Below are 18,105 nucleotides of genomic sequence, written 5' to 3' on the forward strand. Positions count from 1 at the left end.
CATCAGCACATCTCGTAGCAGCAACTTCAATCAATTGCTTGTGCTTTGGGTTAAAAAACACAGTTGCTTTTCAGTTGCAAGTCAGGAACACCAGTATAAGAGCTGGGGGGGGGGGAGCTGTAAGTGCAACATGGCTCAGAAACTCGCCATATAAGCTGCCCCTTCTCCTTGCTCTCAGGTCCATTGCAAGGAGTGAAAGCAACACAGAGGCATCTTCTCCAAGTTGCCTTCACCCCTGGACAGGCTCCGAGAGCGAGGGGGAGGGGCAGTTTACATGGTGAGTTTCAGACCCCTGCAGCACTTACTGCTCCACCCCCCACCCTGGCTCCACTACTGAGGTACGCATCCACACAGATTCCAGTGTCTCAGCCTACACCAGCTGCTTCTCCACTTGAACAATGACTGGATGATTGAGCTTTGTGTGTGGCATAGACTGGATGGTCTTATGTATTTCTTTCACAATGGGGTTACCCTACACAACTAGCAGAGCATGCAGTAAAACTGTTCCTGGGATGTAACACTTTTTATTTCCCTTACCCCTTGGTAAGCCCCTCAACCACCAATGGCCTTTAACTGGTGCAAGACCAAAGTGACAAAGGAGGTGTGTTGGCTTGTGCTAGAGGGGATAGCATTCACGTTTCAAGTTGCTTGTGATTCAAGTTGCTCATGCTAGGTGCCACTGCCTCCCAACCCTGAAATATCCCTGGCTCTCCATCTGATCTGCCTTGATCATCCCATTCCTGTCCTGGTCTGCGCACCCCACAGACTTACCAACATCAGTGGGACTCCTCTCCCACCTCACTCAGGATCCTTTCCAACATCTGTGGCAATGGCCCAGAAACCAAAGCTGTATGTGTCCAGAAGGCATTTTATGATGCCATAAAGCTCATATTGCCGCTGGAACACTAGTTACAGTGGCGGTAGCACCCAATAAAATTGGGCCATAAATGTCATACTTGCAAAATATATACATATTTACAAAAAGTCATCATACCACAGTCAAAACTTGCAGGTCAGGGAAAACTATTTTACTCCTGACTTGCTAATTTTTTTCTACTTTCAAGGATTTTTCTGGGGGAAGCACACAAATATATAATCCCCATCATGCATGCATGCACATGTACATGCTCTCTCTCTCTCTCTCTCTCTCTCTCTCTCTCTCTCTCTCCTAAAGCCCTTATACTTGACCAACAATGGGCCAGATCCCATCCCTGCACCTGCCATGGCAAGTAGGTTTGTGCCAGGAGGTGGGGGGGGAGCAGGAGAGGTGGTGGGAAGGTGTTCCAGGGTTGGGAAGGGGTGCTTCTGTGTGGAATCGAGCAGATTAGGTGGATCTGGCCCAGGGGTTTGGGATTGACAGTGGCAGCGCACACTGTATCCAAACTGCTGACACCAGCCCAGGCAGCCCTAGATGGGCTGCTCAGATCTGCACCAGTTAAATAGCTGGTGTAGACCTGATTAGCCACATAGGCAGGCTAGGGTGTTACACAGGGTAAGGGGGGGGAAGTCCCCTTACCCCAAAATGATCTCCAGCCTGCTTCAAACCTGCAAAGGATACAGCGCAGGCCATGTGGCCTAGCGGCTTCAGCACAGGTTGGATTAGTCTGCCCGTCAGTCACAGAGCAATCCCATGCCTATCTACTTAGAAGTAAAACATATTGCACTCAATGGTACTTACTCTCATGTACATATACATAGAATTCCAGCCACAGTTAGTTAGATCCAGCAGCAATCAATCCTAGAAGTCAGGCCTATATTACCTACACCATCAGAGCAACTGGTTGGAAAGAGAACCTCAGCTAGTTTGAACATGGTGATAATATTACCATTTTGAACTAAAATTCAAGGACTGTGGACCACCGGAAAAATGTAACCCATAGAAATACAAATGAGTGGAGTAAATACTCCACTGATACTTCTTCATTGTTAGGGCAATGTGGCTTCTACTGTAAATACATGTTCTAATCCTTCCACAGGCACAGCCTTAGTGGACAGAGCTCAGACAGAAAACACAGATGCAATTCATAACCAAATGAATCAGTTTAGTGTTTTATTTTCAGAGAATTTAAATGAGGGCAAAAGAAGGAGAAATGGCTGTTTTCCACATTGAAGGGCTGGGCTTAAGGTCAAAATGATCACCACCCATGGGACAAATTCAGACAAATCCTCCTTGTCACCATGTGCTCTTTGCCTCCCAAGGTAGCCCCAAAATCATTGTACACAAGCCAGCTGCATACAAAGCTAAATACGGTCTTGCACATCATATCCATGTTCCCCTTGATTTCTTTTCCATGTTTCATTTAAATGAAGGGGGAAGAACACATAATGGATATGCTAATAAAAAAATGCTCTGTGCTTAAGCTGAATGGGTAACCTGAAAAATAAAACATGGGGTTTGTTCAAATAAACTTACAAGCTACATACTCTAGGGTAGAATTGCGCTTTACTGTCTCAACCCCAGCCCTGCTATCCATTCATCCAAAGAAATATATGTTTGTTTAGGGCAGGGGCGCCCAAACTCCGGCCCTGGGGCCACTTGTGGCCCTCAAGGCCTCTCAATGCGGCCCTCAGGAAGCCTCCAGTCTCCAATGAGCCTCTGGCCCTCCCGAGATTTGTTGAAGCCCACACTGGCCCAACGCAACTTCTCTCAGCGTGAGGGCTACTGTTTGACCTATTATGTGAGCTGTGGGATGAGGGCTCCCTCCACTGCTTGCTCTTTCACATCTGTGATGCAGCAGCGGCAGCAAAGGAAAGGACAGCCTTGCTTTGTGCAAGGCCTTTTATAGGCCTTGAGCTATTGCAAGACCTTCATCCGTTCATACAAGTTCATCTTTAATATATTCATTTATGTAAACTTATGTAAATTTATTCAAATTTTAAATGTAAATTAATTCTTTTTTCTCCCCGGCACCCGACACAGTGTCAGAGAGATGATGTGGCCCTCCTGCCAAAAACTTTGCGCATCCCTGGTTTAGGGCATGCACATGAAAGATCCAAATCACATAGGTCCAAATAGGGCAGAGATAGATCCTCTGGCATTCCTGAAGGGGGCAAAAACACTAAGTTTTTTTTTCCAGACACCTGGTTGCTGGTGTAAAGCAGCCCCTCCCCCTTGCTTTCAGACCCAGTCACAACTGCAAAAGAAAAAGCTCTGAAGGCAGGGCGGGGGGGGGGGGGGGCTGGTTTGCATTGTCAGTCAGGGGCCTGAAGAAATAAGTAGTGTCCCGTCCCCCCGCCCCAATCCAGGAATGCCAGTGGGTAGAACAGAATTTACTGATCAATCTCTTTGTGATTTGCAGTAGATCAGTAACATCAAAATGATTTTTTTTCCCCTAAACTAGGTTGCTGCAATGAAGAAGCTTGTGGGGCGACAGGGACAAGAAAGCTGGCTTTAAGCCAGTTGGACCAGTTGCTCCCAGTTGGGCTCCACGCCCAAGGCAGACCTGCACTAGGGTAAAAATAAAACATAAAATTAATATTTTACAAAATAATTTCACGATCATTCAAATAAGTGGTTTTGTAACTATTCACTTTTCAAGGGTAACCTATACATTTTGTTTCTTTACTTGTAGACTTACATGTATGAAATTTTATCTTAAAATATGCTTAGTTCCATGTGGTTCATTAACTCACATGCACTTTTTAAAGTGCACATTTTCACTGCTTTCCACTCTACCTTATAGATATAAAGTCTGTAACACATTTTATTTATATCTCTAAGATTCTATGGCCTTGGCTGTGGACCTGGGCCCGTGCAAAAAATGTTTCAAGTTGGGCCCAGCAGCTCCTAAGGCCAGCCCTGGAAACAAGAGTGGATTTCTATGTAAACTCAGTTCTTGTAATGATAAAAATAAGTAGGCTAAACTTAGAAGTACCCCACTCCTTCTGCTGCCCTTCCTGAACCACTACTCTCATTAGTTTGCACCAGGCTCTAGTAGGTCAGTTTCAGGTTCAGGTGAAAATAAAAAATATAGGTATAACCTAATTATCCATGGATTTTTCACCCAAGGTTTTATCTCAACGCATAAGAAGGGCCCTTTCAACTAAAGGAAAAATGTCTTTAACAATAGCCTTGTTAATGAGGGAGAGGGCAGCCCGCAGACAATCCATCAATCATTCTTTCTCCAGGCGCTTAGAACAGCTTCACTCCGAGTCAAGTGACCCCCTCCCTTCCCCTTGAGCACATGACAGTGGAAGTGATGATCACTTCCTCCAGCAGCTCCTGATGAAGGGAGGAATCACTGCCTTGGAGCGAAGCGTTTCTAAGTGCCTGGAGAGAGACTGAGTGTCTGCCTGATGCATCACAAAGGTCAGCAATGTTGTTTTTAAACCGCTGAGCAAAGGGACACTGTTTTTTAAATGGATTTGCTTTAGCACAATTTTTGCCATCCATGTGAGCTCTGGGAACGGAACCCTCGTGGATACCAAAACCTGTTAAAAAAAAGGTTGATTTTTGCATGCTTGCGGTTTATTCTTCCCTGAAATAGTTTGGTCGTTTTCTGAATTTTATGTATATTAACAGCTGTATAGCTCATGCCTATCCATGATGAATTTTTCTTGCAGAAGTTCAATATAAATATGGCTGATAATGTACCCAAAGGCAAACATGGTTCCTTGGTTCCACAAAGTACATGGTCCCTGTTCCTTAATAGGACTACCCTGTCAATTTATCCAGATAATTCATCCATGTTCTGAAGTTCATGCTTCAGTTTCTTGAAAATACAACAAAAGTTCATTTTGCACTGTTGATAATTATGATAATTATCTAGCACATATTTAACCCAAAAGAGAAATATAATTTCTTAGTTTTTAAAAAAAGTGTAGGACAGGTTATTATAGAAATGAAGGCAACATACAGAAAATGGAGTAGAACCTTCAGCAATGTGCAGTGGGATGGGGAAGGAGGAGACAAGGGAATGGGGTGTTGAAATCCAGTCCCTATTTTCATCAGTGAAATGCTAGAGGTATACTAGTTACATTTTAATGTAAAACATTAACTAGCAACCTTTGTTGTCAAAGCTGAGCTAAAATTCAGCTGTACATTTTAAGAGAAGGGGACTCCAAGATACGTCAGAGACCTTTACTTTTCATAGCAGATCTCTGTATCAGAATGCTGGTACTTTATAAATAACAACCATGTTTTCCTGTCACAAGCTCTGTGCAACAAAACACCTGAAAATCATGTTGATCTTTTCCTGCCTCTTATGTTTTTCTCAGCAAGAAAGAGCATCCGTAGGTGACTTTTCTATTGGTTACCTGCCAGGGACTAGATTCCTGACAGGAGTAGATATCAAATTGTAAACCTGCTGGCAGGGATAAAGCCTTTTTCACTCTTTATGGATTGAACACTGCCTGGTTGTTGCTTTGGAGCTTCATAAATAATGTCTGCTGTTATTATTAAATATTAGTAGGCTGCCACTTCATGCAGAACACATGCTCTAGCTCAATGGTCTTCAACCTTTTTTGTGCCACCAACCCAATAAATAAATAATTAGGCTGGGGACACACTGCCAATCCACCCCACTCCTGGTGTTACGTGAAAATCCCCTTTTTCCTTAGTTGTGATTTTATATCTGGTTATGTTACTAAAACATCATGCAGGCCACACCTCTCCCAGCACACGTTTCCAAAAACTCTGGTCAAGTCACAAGCTGATACAACCTCCACCTCTCTAGGAAGATACAACCTCCAACTCTCTAGGAAGAAGTCTGGCATAGTAAATCATTGTTTGAGTGTCTCCTATTCATTGTATTGTTTTAACTCAATCACCATTTAACTACTCTATGCAAATTTGAACTGCCTTCCTGGTTTACTGTATTTACTGTATTGTGTAAGTTCCCCCAGCTAGGAAGACAGTCATTTGACCCTATTGAATTTTGCTGATAATCCTTTCAATGTTTTACATATTCCAAGTACCCCACTGTGTGGATGATGCAAGCTACTATCCAGCTCAGACAGTCAGAAAAACCCTTTTAAGAGAGGGCTGCCACATGCTCGCTCTCTCTGGTCCCCCCTCCAAGGACACAACACACCTGTGTTGTGTCAGAGCGTCCTTCACAGGACTCTTCCCCCCCCATCCAACTGCTCTACAAGACAGGTAACTATCTCACGTCTGGAGCTCTTTCCTTTCTTCCCCCCCTTTTCTTTTTCTCCCCTTTCTCTCCCCATCTTTAGTCAGCAACTGGGTTTGGCAGACCAGGGACCCCTAAAATCCTTCCCTGCAACCTTTCCCTTTTTCTAATTTCCTCGGATGCACCAAATACTTTTCACACGCAACCACCATGAAAGCTAGGTACACTGGATCCAAGTACTAGGATTCAAGTAAACATATACTTACCATTTTTCCATGTGCATTATGTTTACCTTTGTGCTTCTGTAATAAAACTATAATCTTTTATTAAAAGTTATCTTTCTCCCAGTCTGCTCTTTAAGCTAAAGGGAATTTCTCTGCATTACGCCGTCTTGTTATCCAGCCTGCGATCCTGAGGTTCCAAAAAGGGTAGTGTAAAATTCCCCCTAAACAAAACAGCCCTTTTGGTAACACTGGACCCAATCCACCCACCTTCCCTCACCCACCCCTTTTCCCCCTACCTCTTGTGTCTTCACAACAACCCTGTGAGGTGACAGCCTGAACAGGGCAGGTCTTAGGAGCTGCTGGGGCAAGGCAGAAAGAAGCAGCTGAACAGGGTTATATCAAGAACTCAGATTTGATAAGACAGAACCATTACTGGATTAGATCTAGAGGGCCTTCCTTGCACAGGCGTTGCAAGATTGCCTTAACCTCCCAAATGAGGCTTTGTGAATCCCATTGGGGCCACAACTAACAGGTTGAAATAGCTGCTAGCTGCTCCTGTTTACAAGGGGCAGCTCGTAATATATTTGTTGGTGGGTCTGGGAGTTGGTGAGTTATTATTGTTTAGGATTCAGTTCTCTCCTCAAGGTATCTCAAAAGAAGTCATGGTGGTGGGTGCAGCTTGCCTCTCATCTACATGCACGTAAATGTATACGTACATGGATCTCAATGCTACATACCATATGCAGGCTGCTGTTTTATACCATTTCTGCTGACGTATATTCCAAAGTATCATTGCATATTGTCAGATAATTGTGTTTTTCAAGTATGTTGTTATTCAAAATAATACGCTCCACCCAGGTTTAAACTGGTGGAAGACAGAATATTGTAGAGTAAATGGTGGGTGATACTTTACACAAGACTGCAGCCTTCCACAGTGCATAAGGAATGGGGAGGTGTTCAGACAGTGGTCTAAGCCAGCAATTTTCAACTGGCGTGCCGGCTGAAAGGTCTGCAGGTTTGCCTCAGGAATTTGGAGCATAGTAGTTGAAAATTGCTGGAAAAACTTCTGGGCATTGGCATGCTTTTGGGGTGCTTAAGTATCTTTTCGGACCAAAGTCATTTTTATTCATTTATTGTATTTGTTTTCCACCCAGAAATGTTTATTCCAATTAATTCAAGGTATAATCATTCCATTTTGGGCTTACAAGAACTCTGAGAGGTAGGATATTGGTTGTCCCAAGGCCACTCAACAGACTTCCAAGCTGCAGGAATTGGGACCCAGGTCTACATCCAGTGCTATCTACCACATTTATGACTTGGGACCAGCATATTTGTGAGACTACCTCCTTCTGTATAATTTGGTCTGTTTCCTTCAGCCATCTGAAAGGGCACTTTTTGTATGTGCTACATTGAGAGAGGTTGGGGTGGCAACCAGAAATTCGGCCTTCTTGATAGTGGCTCCTGTTCTATGGAATTCCCACCTCTTGAGTTGAGAGAACTCAAGGAGAGAACTCTTTTGTTAGAACCCTTCCTGCAAGGCCTGAAGACCTTATTTTAAAGAGCCTTTGGAACCAAACAGAGATTTTAAGGGTATGCTCGCTTGTTGCAGACTAATGATTGCAGGTTTTTATTATTATTAAATGTTTTATGATTGGCGGTTTTATGATTGGTAGTTTGGGGGGGGGGTGAGGAGGTTGTGGGAGGTGAATCCAATTTAAACACCCTTTTGCCTCTGAAATCTCCCAACCTTCATCCCACCCCATCCCATCCCCACTTCTGGATACATTGCACCATTTTTTCATGCGGCTGCACCAGCAAGGGCGGTGAAGGATAGGATTGAACTCTCAGTCTTAGTTCCTTATCTAAGTTCCTAAATAACAGTCACATGGAGTGAATACAGTGTATAATGAAAATTGTAAATTGTTTTGCAGATGTAAAGTACCATGTAAATGGTGTTAGCAGATATTGAGGATATCTGAATTTGGAGGGTCTGGCTGCTAATGCTAGTTCAGTGAAATCCTAAGCATACTTACTCTGAAGTAAGTCCCACTGAGTGCAATGGGACTTAGGGCCCAATTCTATCCAACTTTCCAGCACTGATGGAACTGTGCCAATGGGCACACACTGCATTCTGCAGCAGGAGGGCAGTCATGGAGACCTCTCAAGGTAAGGGAATGCTTGTTGACACCTCAAGGCTGCATTGCAGCTGTGTTGGTGCTAGAAAGTTGTACAGAATTGGGCCTTGACTCCCCTGTGCAAGTCCCATTCAGTGCGCAGCTTTTGTTTAAAACTCCAATCCTAGAGACACCGCCTTTGATTTGATGTTTATCATGAATATAACTTTCCTACTAAGTAGAAATTATTTCCCTCAGGATCCATCATGATATGTTTCTGTTCCCCCCCCCCACCATGAAAACCAAGACATCGCAAACCAGTACACTGAAATAACAGAGCCTTAACAACCCACACGAGACTTGATCTGTTTTTGTACACTTCCTCTGTATTGAGCTGCTCATTTTTCCAGTCCATGCAGAATGCACTTACTTCTTTTTCCTTCTGAAGCCCTTGTTTATTGCCTAATTTATTTGCCTGTTGCTTTTTAATCTTTAAAAAAATTACATTTTCAGCTGTTTGCCTATATAAACTAATTTCCAAAGACAGGGAAATGAAGTCTATGAGCAATGCCTGCTGGGAAGCCTCTTACAATAATTTCTTGCAGTCCCTGGTGATTCCTATACCTTCGCTTTAGTGTTTTTCAACTGCTCTGCCATTTTAGCACTTCTTGTGTATGTCATGTAATGACAAGTAAATGAAAATAACAGAAAATAAAGAAATATGTAGCAAGAATCATCACATGACACTACAATATCATTCCCCCCAGTTAATTGATCTGTGTTTGGCATTTACCTAGGTATTGCTTCTTCACTGACGGGGTTTTGAAATCTTCTATCTCTGTTTCTGAAATCTGTCTGTTATACTCCATTGTTATTGTTATATTGGACATGCTCTCCATTTTCAAGGGAGTGACTTTCAGGTAACAACCTGAGGGTGTGAACTCTGTTTTACCTGTGGGATTAGATACTTGGGATCACCTGAGCTCTGAATGTCCTGCTCTTGGAAATCAGGTAGAAAACAGATTGGGTCAAGGCCAGATCCTTTACTTACTGGTCAACTGGGGAAGACGAAAATGCTCAACCAAGGACAATGGCTGTTGTGTCTGGATGATTTAGCAGCTTTTCAGGATGCTGATGCATCACAGACACCTGTTGGTGCTAGAAAGGTTCAAAAGGGGTGGGGAAAAGCAGAAGCTATGCAACAGACAGGGGCTTTCACCACATAGTTTCTCCTGGGTCAAGAGTTGGCCAACTCTCGGCCCAGAAGGAGCAGTTGTTGTTGCAATCCCTCCCCCCTCAAATGATTCTCAGAATCTGAGGAGTGGGCAGGAAAAGAGATGGTGGTCCAGCTGAGGCCAGGCAAGTAGGTGGGTGCATAAAGTAGAGGTACTTTATGCAAGTAGAGGCATAAAGAGGGCATAAGAACGTAAGAACAGCCTCGCTGGATCAGGTCATAGGCCCATCTAGTCCAGCTTCCTATATCTCACAGTGGCATATCAAATGCCTCACGGAGCACACAAGACAACAAGAGACTTGCATCCTGGTGCCTCCCCTTGCATCTGACATTATGAGGTAACCCACTTCTAAAATCAGGAGGTTGCATATAAACATCATGGCTTGTAACCTGTGATGAACTTTTCCTCCAGAAATGTGTCCAATCTCTTTTTAAAGGTAACTAGACCAGATGCCATCACCACATCCTGTGGCAAGGAGTTCCACAGACTAATTACACTGTGGGTAAAGAAATATTTTCTTTTGTCCTAACTCTCCCAACACTCAATTTTAGCGGATGTCCCCTGGTTCTGGTGTTGGGTGAGAGGAAAAAGAGAATCTCTGTATCCACTCGATCCATCCCATCATCCATCTTAGGATGGAGCCTGAAAGGCACTTGCCTCAAGTGCTCCACCAAGGGCAGCCTCATAACTGTCCCTCAGCCTCCGCCCTAGCTATGGAGGAAGCACTGGCAGCTTCGCACCCCCTGAAGGGGAGCATCCACAGGAGAAGAAACAGGAGACATGATGCTACTGCAGCCAGCACTCCCTTCTCTAGAGAAAAGTGACATCAGAAGTGATGTCAATCCATCATGTGACATCGTGACATCACTGCCCTGGGCACAGGGCATTGCATTACGGCTCTTGGTGGATGGCTAATAAGGCAGTGGGCAGATGTGGGGTGTTCATGCAGCTCCATCACTCCACTTTTTCCAGCTTTCTGCCTGAGCTTGCCCCTTTACTCCACCTCATGGGACAACCCTAAGAGAGAAAGACGATCAGGCAGTGATAGCAAACACAGAGTGAGGAAGAATAGGAGGCTAACGAAAGTGAGCAGATAGGCCTCATTTTTGCTTGGGAATGTGGACTAAAGGGTTAATCCATGAACTCCTCTTTTCTGAAAAGATTTGGGATTAACCCCTTAGTCCACACCTTAATCCACAGTTCCAACAGGTAAGGAGATCCTCGGAGGACTGGAGACACTATCTGGTTCATAACTGTTTCATGGCTCACGTTCCTTTTCAAAGTGATCCTTTCGTATTTTGCTGAGAGCAAAATGGTTTCCTTTACCAGGACTGGAAGTGTGGATCCAGTTATGTTCCGTGTTGCTATTAGTAGTGACTGTAAGTCATTTTTTATATCAAGGAAGGGGCAAGTCCTTAGCATGCTAAACACTGAGTTTACTTCAAGCATAATTTCCTGGCAGTGACTGTAACTGGTCATATATCTCGAGTTAGCCTGCCTCCCAGAATGTTCAGTGCTAAGGATGAGGTGATCTCATGTTTTGGTGCAAAAGTAGTTCTGAGACCAACTGTGTATTAGGATGCATAATCAAGCTTGCCCCAAGTGACTGCTCCTTGATAGCTGCAGATTCTCAGGTGCTCACTGCTGTTCCCAGTGTGGAAGTGGAACATTTCCTCTGGGCCATACGACTTTAGATTCCTGTGGGGAGTCACAGAATTGACTGCTCCCTCATACAACAAAGGTCCTTCCCTATAGAAAACTAAATACTAACTGCCAAGAAGACAGTTTCTAGCCTAGCCACCTTACTAACTGTGTGATTCTAACCTTACTAACTGATTTCTGTGTGAGGGAATACTTTTTTCCATATGGAGCTGCTTTCATCCCTGTAAGTCTTCACATGCACTCTGAAATAGTTCAGCCCAGGAACAGGTTTACCACTTCAGTGATCATGTGATAGGAACACCCATTTTTTCTCATTTGTGTCCCTGCCACATCCATGTAAAAAGTGGATGGGTAGAGGAGTATATTCTAATACAGGTATGTGCCACTTTACAATCTTTCACTAAGCAACAGACCGCATATATGATGGTGTTCAAAGCACAACAAAGAGACTCTTAAGGAAGAAGTCAGGTCTCCCATAGCCTGTAGACACTCCAGTAGAGTGTCTGTTTACACAACAAAGAGGCTCTTAATGCAAAGAAAAAGCAATCAGTCTCCAGTAGCCTGTACAGCCAGCTAGTGTCTGGCAGGGAGTTTCTGTTTATGCAGCAAAGGCACTAGATTGGGCTGAATGTTTGCTTAATGACCTAATCACATAACATCAGGGATTGGATAATGTATCCCTGTCATTAAGTGGTGCACACCTGTATTTAAAAAGGTGCGGGCAGCTGAGGAAGGTTGAGCCTCTCTCCCTCCCCTTAAACTATTATCTGAAGCTTATATACTCTGTCTTGTCTTGATAAGCTTTTCTTTTTCATCTTTGTGACTTTTCTAAAACGAACATTACAATCTTTGGCAAGTTAGGTTGTCCTTCAATGGTTAAGAAAAAGGTGTTGACATTTTCTGAGACAACCAAGTATCCATTTGGGGGCAGGGGGCAATGTGTTATTAAGCTGGGTCAATGGTTCTTGCACAGTCACAAGAACAGTTCAATGTTTTGTAAGGGATTGTGCCACTCAGTGTTCATGAAACCTCAAAGCCGATTCTGAAGTCTTGGTTAAGGCTCTTGTCTCAGCCCTCCACACTTTCAGTATCTCCAATCACATGCAACTTCACATTTCAGCCAGAGGCAGGGGAGTTGTCGAGGTCATGCATAAGTTCTTGAAGATCTCTTCTTTTCTAATGAAGCTATAAATAGTTCTTCCATCCCTGGTCTTACAGTTGCCAGTGACCTTCAGGAAGGATGTAGTGAGAATTTCAGGGAGTGAAACGGAAAGCGGAAGGAGAGACACCAGAGAGAAGGACTGCAGGCAGAATACCCAAGGATCTGACGATGAAAGGTCACCACCTAGAAATCAAAAGGTTACAAAAGATTGACATGCAAGAGCACAAACCACTATGAAATCCACAGTGCTCCAAATTGCTTGTGCATACATCTCATTCTTTCCAATGAGTCATGTACAGAAAAATTTCCCAGCAGATTGCACCCTAAATAAATTATTCTGAAAGAATCTAGTGATGAAGTTTACTGCATTGTTGTTTTTGCCAAAAATGATTTGCTGTGCATTAGAAACTATAGCTCCAGAATAAACTTAAAAGCCTGAAAAGTGCCTAAGAGTTAGGCCATTCTTATGCAGAGTGTATTCTTTTTTAATCTATAAATGAGCATTTGTCTTTGTGAGATGCAGTACTGTGAAAAGCTTCATGATCTCTCCCAAGTTAATCAATAGAAAGGCTTTGTATTTTTTGCGTTGTCTCCTATTGAACCGTTTTTTTAGGGCGCTAAATGTTCTTTAGGAATGAAAAGGACTTGATTTATTGAGCATAAAATTAAGAAACAAATGCTATTATGCTTATTGCCCATTCAGGTTGATCTTGTTAGCCACTTTGAACACGCTGATGGAAAGATGGGATGTACATTTGTTAGGCTATATATATTTTTTGTACCTCATTTGACATTAACAAGTGAGTAGAATCTTTCCTAGAAGTTAGTTATATTGGCTATCTATTCTCTAATGCACCTAATAATAATAAAATGATAATTATTTAATGATACATTTTATTTAATAATAAAAAATAATAATTTACTTTTGTAAATATTATCCTCTAATAATGAGGGATCTGCACATACGAACAGGTGCTATATGTACAATTCTCCAGCCCACTCCATTAGTCCTGTAAAAGAAGGTGGAATTAAATTGATCAGAAGTTCCAGAAGGAGGTAGGAATGGGATTCAGTTCCTCTGCAGATCCTTCCAAGAAGAATTCAAGATAACGTGTGCTCAGTTCTGGCTGTTGGACATGCACATCATTGGATGGTCTTCACTGTTGGACATACACACCTGGATGGTCTTCACTGTAATCAAAGTTCATGTAAAAAAAGGGCTGCTATATTGTTCAGTATGCCAGGCTTTTTATGGATTTTAGGCTTCTTGTACAGTGCCTACTTTGCCCATCAGAGGACTGGATTTCCAACTTTCTTTTTTTGAAGCAAGTTTCTAGGTGTTCTGGAAGCTATGAACCGATGAGCTATGAGCAAGCAATATTCTATACAGTGAGAAGAGCTTCATCCCACCTTCCATTCTTCTAGCAGGTGAGGAAGGCCCTTTTCTTCTTTCATTTTCTTTTATGCCTTATCTTCTTTCATCCTAGCTGGCTCTTCTGGTACCTAGGGCTGGGACTCAAGATGTCACTCCCTCCCAGAAGTGCCTGATCTGGAGGTGATTGTGGTAACATCATGCTATCATTACCAATTACTTCCAAGCATGCTTGGAGCAGTTATTGTTTTAGCTGTTTTCACTTGGTAAAAAAGCAGTTGGCTGATCAGAGCAGTGTTCAACTGCTCCAACTAGCTGCAAGGGGGTGTAGAAGGTACTGTGGTAGCAAGGCCTCCTGCACCCCCCATTTGTGACACCTCCCCCCCCCTTGTGAGCCTACAGTGGATTTCAGGCCTGCAAAGGGGTGAGGCATCACTGACACCCCCACAGGCATGGTACCCAGGGATCTGTACCCCCCAGCCCCTGTTAGCTATACTAATGTGCTGGGCTGAGGTGGACGCACTGCTGATTTGCTTGTACATCCCTTTGCAAAGTGCACACGGTTTAGCATGTTTAATTGTGAACAGCTCAAGCTGGGTTTGGGCTTCTTCTTTAACCTTTCCCACTTAGGAGTGACCCCTGAAAAGTATGAGGGGCGGCCCAGAGGGGCAAAGTATATTAGAGGAATGGGTAAACTTTGTCCCACATTTTAGATTTCTGAAAGAGAAATGATGGTGTATTTCATATTAACACTCCCATCCTAAACATATTTTCTCTGAAGTAAATTCTGTTGCTTAGAAGTTGTTTAGGACAATCAAAGCCTTGTTTTACTTTCCAGTTGATTATTTGAATGGATCCAGCAACTGTGGAGATGGGGTACAGTTAGATGGCAGTTGGACCCTCCTTGGACCCTGCTGTTGCTGTCTATGCCACTCCCTCCCACTAAAATATGCAGCTCATTCACCTACTAAATCAAAATAAGTTAGCAGCACAAGAAAAAAAATCTCATTGAATTCAGTCCCAAGTGTGTATAGGATTGCAACCTAACAGTGCAATCCTAGGCATGTATACTCAGAAGTAATACCATTATTAAGGGTTCAACAGGGCTTACTACTAGTAAAGTGTACATAGGATAGCTGCTGGAAGGCCCAATCCTATCCCAATTTCCAACACCAATGCAGTTGAAGTGCAGCCCCGAGGTATGGGAGCAAATGTTCCCTTACCTTGAGGCAGGGATGTGCAGTAGATGGGAAGATAGGTGAGGCAGAGCCTCCCCGTTGAAGTCCTTTGAAATGCAGTGCCGCCGGCGTGTGAGGTGACCAAGCACTTACAACCCATGTGCTCTGCTGCTTTTCGAGGGATTCCAGCGGGGAGGTTCTACCTCACCCGCCTCCCTACCCACTGCACATCTCTGCCTTGAGGAGGCCTCTGTGACTGCCCTCCCACTGCAGAATGCAGTGCACACCCCACTGGCATGACTGCATTGGCACTGGAAAGTTGAATAGAATTGGGCCCTAAGACTCTTAAATATTCTGAGTTCCTTCCTCAGAAGCTCTTGTTTCCATTCTTTACGTGAATCACCAACATGAGCAAGTAGTAGCTTGATTATTTTTTAAAACTCTCGCATGACAGCTGAAGGCTGCTCCAAATAAGAAAAGATAACACACAGAGGGGAAGCTAAGCTCTGGGAACTGGAAAATTCTGGTTCAAGTTAAGTACAAGCGAGGGCAGCTGACCTATATATCACATGCAGCCAAATGCATTCTGATCTGCGAATGGATTTGTGGTGGCAAGTTTTTAGGATCATATCTCTTTGAAGGTGAGACAGCTGTACAGCCCGATATACCACACACTCATAATTTGTTTATGACGTGCCAAAGCCTATCAAGATTTGCTTGAATGTTTCATGTGTGCCACTGCAACCAATGTAACGACATCTTCATAACCAGTTTGGGAGGAAGGGGAATTTTGATTGAAAAGAACAGCAGCAGCAATACTGATTGTCAGTAGCAGGCAGTGGCATAGCTAGAGGGGGTGCAAAGCACTAAGTTTTGCAGGTAGCCTCACCATGGCATGCAAGCAGCCCCTGACCCTTCGGAACCATCCTGGGTGGTGGGAGCAAAACGGAGGCGAATGCCAGAGACGACCCAGGGAAGAGGCGCTCCATTTTGCTCCCACCACCCGGAATGGCTCCGAAGGGGAGGGGGAGAGGCAGCTTGCACGCCACAGTGAGGCTACCTGCAAAACTTAGTGCTTTGCACCCCCTCTAGCTATGCCATTGATATGAGGGCTGTTCAGGGAGCTCTTTTTGGTGGCTGTATGGAAATCTAAAAGGTTCACTTTAAGGCAGGTGCCCTGGCATCACCTGGCAATGACTACAGGTAAACAACATATCATTTTAAACATGTGCTTGCACCTTGTGTGCTTAGTGAGGGTGTTTTTCAGCTGAATAACCACCACCCCCAATGCAGCTGTGCTATCAGAGTACACTGTGCATGCTATGATGAGGGGGCAGTTTCAGAGACCTCCTCAAGATAAAGGAACTTTATTCCCCCTTACTCTAGGGCAGGGGTGCTCAAACTTTCAACTTTAGGGATGCTGGACCTTTAACAAGTGTATAGAAGAGAGAATTTCAGCAGGTGCAGCTTGTCATCTGTGGGATGACAAGTTGCACCTGCTGCAATTCTCTCTTCTATACACTTGTTAAAGGTCCAGCATCCCTAAAGTTGAAAGTTTGAGCACCCCTGCTCTAGGGCAAGCTTCTGCTGCTCAAAGGAGTCTCCTTAAATCTGCACCAGCCACTGTCAGGAGAGTAAGGAGGAGAGGGAACAGGGATAGGATCCTGGTGCACACTTGTGCCACCAAGATCCACCCCCCTGACTCATTACACTTCCCACCTGCCCATTCCCTACCCGACACTCCCCCATTCCTCCCCCTGTACCAACTTATTTATTCATTAATTTTTCACACACACACACACACACACATATTGCCCTTCCTCCAATGTGCTCAGGGTGGTGTACATAGTTTCCTCCTTTTGTCCTCACAACAACCCTGTGAGGTAGGTGAAGCTGGGAGAGAGTGACCCAGGAAGCTTAATGGCTGAGCAGGGATTTTAGCCAGGTTCTTCCAGGTCTAAGTCCAACCCCTGAACCACTAGACCATCCTGGCTTACCTGTGTTCCTGTGAGTAGCTGGTCGTGTCATAACTCCCAGGTAGAATGGGGACCATAGCATGAAGGACATCAACCCTTTCCCCTTGCCATAGACCAATTTGTTTTAGTCCATCCTGCAACTGATATTTGCCCTGAATGGGAAATTCTAATTGGTGCCAATGGAAGCTTCCTGCCTGGGGAAAATAGCACCCAAGGGATTGGGACCATGTTGAATGCAAAGACACTAACAACCCTGTCTCCCACTTTTGACATGAAGCCTTGACTTAATGCTTGCCAAGGCTTCTACAAAGAGCAAGGGAGTGGTGGAGGTGGGGTGGAGCTCCAGGACTTTTCCTACTGAAGGACCAGATACATTATCAGCAGGACTGCTGCCTCAGAACTTTTTTCAGAGCCCCTAATATACCTTTTATGTTTATCCAGGACATTTTTGATCCCATTTGTCAATTTTTGTACATTTGTTTTAAAGCTATTGCAACCCAGTTCAAATGTCTGAGATGAAATGAGCTGGATCTTTAAGGGTGAAATCCAAACTGCGCCCTGGGCTGACGCAGGTCCCTTGCGCTGGCCCAGGAGTGTTGCAAAAGTGCCATCAAGCACTTTTGCGCAGCTCCAGGGGAAGAAAGGCCATCTGTGCGTTGGCCTCCCTGTGCTGATGTGAGCTCTGGAGATGGTCAGTTTGCGTCGGCCAAGTTCAGCCGGTGCAGGGGTCTGGGGAGCATGGGAAGGGTGGGGAAGAGGCAGGAGTGAGGCATTTGGAGGCAGGAGGAGGCCAGGCCGCGGGTGTTCCCGGGGCGGACGGGCGGGTGGGGAGTAGAAGGCCGGGCCAGGATCCATCTGTTATGCCAGATCTTAGCCCTGTTCCTAGGCAGCCTGGGGCAATCCTGGGCTGCTCGAATTTGCGCCACTTCCTGAGGTGGTGCAGATCTGAGTAGCCCCATTGGGACTCCAGTGGCTCTCCCCAGAGTAAGAGGAAAAGTTTCCTCTTTCCCCTGGCTGAGCTACTGGCTGCCTGAAACTTGTGCTGGATACAGCGCAGGCCCGCCAGCCTGCCTGGTCCAGCACAAGTTAGGATTGGGCTGCCCATAAAGTA

The sequence above is a fragment of the Tiliqua scincoides genome, chromosome 2 (assembly GCF_035046505.1).
Source record: "Tiliqua scincoides isolate rTilSci1 chromosome 2, rTilSci1.hap2, whole genome shotgun sequence".
Classification (NCBI taxonomy): Eukaryota; Metazoa; Chordata; class Lepidosauria; order Squamata; family Scincidae; genus Tiliqua; species Tiliqua scincoides.